Source organism: Nothoprocta perdicaria, unplaced genomic scaffold (assembly GCF_003342845.1).
Source record: "Nothoprocta perdicaria isolate Ctin4 unplaced genomic scaffold, notPer1 scaffold_201, whole genome shotgun sequence".
Taxonomy (NCBI): domain Eukaryota; kingdom Metazoa; phylum Chordata; class Aves; order Tinamiformes; family Tinamidae; genus Nothoprocta; species Nothoprocta perdicaria.
This window is the reverse complement of record NW_020455217.1, coordinates 908,877-911,586: the sequence shown is the minus strand read 5'-3', so window position 1 is coordinate 911,586 and position 2,710 is coordinate 908,877.

The window sequence follows — 2,710 nt, the reverse complement described above, 5'->3', positions numbered from 1 at the left end:
AGAGCCGCGCAGCGCAGGTAGGAGCCGCCGCGGGCACCAGCGCAGGGGTGGCCGCTGCAGGAGCCGCGGTCGGGTCGGGGATGGGGGCGCCCGGGCGGGTTGCGCTGCCCCCCGCCCTGCACCCGCTTCCCGCAGGGCCCGGAGCGCCCCGGGACTGCGGAGCCGCCGGGACCGGGGGCGGCCGCAGCCCCGCGGGGCCGCGATGGGCCCCCGTTGCCCCTCCGKGGGCACCGACCGCCCCGCTCGTGGAAGGTGGTGGCTCTGCTGTGACCGTGCGGCTGGTTCAGGGGAGGCAGAGTTGGGGAAGGGCTCAAGTTCAAAGTGCATCTCTATGGGGTTTCAGCCTGGCCACAACTCCTGCGGATTGCCTGGGAGCAATTCCCAGTGTGTGAAAGYGTGCGGTAGGCATCCACGCAGCAGTGAGGAGCGGAGCTGGCTGGAATGGATGCTCCCCATCCGCTGGCACGTTGCTATATGCAGAGCCTGGTGACAGCGGCTGGCAGTGAGGGAAAGGCTCCTTGATARGCATTTTTTCAGTGTTCAGATGGAAAAGAAAAGGTTAATTGTTGGGAAAGGTGTTTCAGTGGAGTTGTGCTGGTGCGGGGTTGGTCCTGTAATGCAAGCCGCCCTTGGTGTAAGTGCAGGAGCATGGGTTTGATTCTGATACAGATTCCTCTTCAACAAACAAGCAACATGAACTGGGGGAGAGGTAGCAAACTGTGCATAGAAATGTCTCCTTAGGCCCAACTTTAATCTTGTTTATTTGTGCCTGGACTCTGGTGTGCCCTATGGTTCAGCTTGCTCCCTGCAAGGGCTGCTCACTTGTGGTCACTTAGGGTGTTTCTCCCTTTGCCAGCTGGGAGGCATTAGGGTGCGAGCTTGGAAGTTAACCCAGCACACCTGCAGTGCTCTCTCCAGCTTGCTCCCATTCCCCCAGTTAGCTCCTTTGTGGGGAGGTGCCACTTTGTCCCTGGAAGAAACAGAGCGGTGCCCTGCCTGTGTGGGGACCCCTGCTTGTGACAGCCGGGGTGGCCAGCTCTGCTCGCTCCCCATCYGGGGAGATGCTCCTGCTGGAGCCCGCGCGCCTCGGGAAGCACTGCCGGCATCCTGCCCAAGCGAGGCGTCCTGCCTCCCAGAAGGCATCCAGCAGCCGTGCCCTGGCCGCGTGCAGCCGCTGCGGCTAAGGAAAAGCGGAGCCTGCACGAGGAGGCAGTGCCTGCTGCTGCCGGGAACGAGCGTCCCCACGGGGTCCCCCGCGCTCCCGCAGAGCCRCTGCCTGCCGACAGGAACAGCTCCTGGACGCTGCGACCTGCGCGTGCTCGCAGGTAGGAGGGCATGTTAACTCTGCTCCAGGTTTTGCTGCCAGGGCTTGCTTTATTCCTGCTTTTACATACCGGCAGAAGCGTGTGCTTTGAAAGCAAACTGCAGCGAGGCTGTCACAGTGCCAAGGCGTTTATAAAGTGTCTCRATGCAATTCTACTTCAGTGTTTGTGCATGCTAGGCTGTGTATTTGAAGGAAGGCTATCTGAGTGGAGCGGTAGATGCTGAGTGCCTGGGTATCTCTGCTCGGCTTTCCATGTCGGAGYGGGGCCTGCCTCACAAAACCTGGCACAGGGAAAGTTGCTGTGTGTGGCTGTTGCTGGGGTGCAGATGTTCCTCCCCTCACAGCTGGCAGCAATAACACCCTGGTAAGGACCTGCACCTGGGAGGGACAGGCAGGCCGTGCCTGGGGGAAGGAGGGCTTTGCGCTGCCAGTGCGGCCAAGGGAACTGYTCTCTTTTTCTTGAAGCAGCCATTTCTCTCAACCCTGCGCAGGCGGGCTCCTCCGGGCACCCTGCTGCTGGTGGGGTGCAGGGTGGGAAAGGGGAGCATGGAGCCGAGGGGAGCAGGCGCTGAGGCTGSTCGTCAGGGCTGCTGCATGCAGGCCTGGCAATCCCTTCTCTCCCAGCAACGAGGCAGCTGGGAACGGTGAGCTCTAAACGAGCCCTGTGTGCAGCTCTGGGCAGCACCAGTGCTGCTGCTGCAAGTTTCCTGCYGGAGGTTTCCTCTGCAAGCGTCTGCATGTGGAAAAGGAGCCGGGGACACAAGTGGGCTGGCAAGGGCCTAAACACGGGGGTGCCAGAGAGCACGGAGCAAACGCTGCGAACGGCAGGGGATGCAGGGCCGGAGCAGCATGGCAGGTACGTGCAGAGCGGTACCGTGTAATCCCAAAGCCGAGTGGCGTCAGGAAATCCCATCCCCGCCTTGTGTGTACACCCTGTGCTTGAAGTCAGTTAGCTGTATGAGCTGTGATGGAAAGGCTCTGCCTGCTACATAGGAGCTCTGCYTTCTGTCATGAGGGCTGCTTGGACTGTGCTGTTTCAGACCACTCTTTCCCTGGGAGAAACACTATTTGAGAGTGTGGGATGAGGCCAGAGGAGACCGGGAGGGGCCTTTGGCCCCTTGCTGCAAGCAAAGCCGTGCATGTTCACAGCATACACGCGCAGGATGGATGGTGAGGAGTGCGAGGTGACAGAAAGGATCAAGGTCCAGAAAATACAGGAAGAGGAGAATTTGCTAGTGCAATCAGCTTCCCTTTCCTTGAGGCGCTCTAGGCGTAGGTGTGTGTTCAGCCTGGGCTAAGGCTGCGCTCGTGGTGAGCGTCGTGGCCTTTTCGAGGCTTGCTGACGTGGCTGCGAGGCGGCTATTGATCCTCATCGACTTAGGGAGC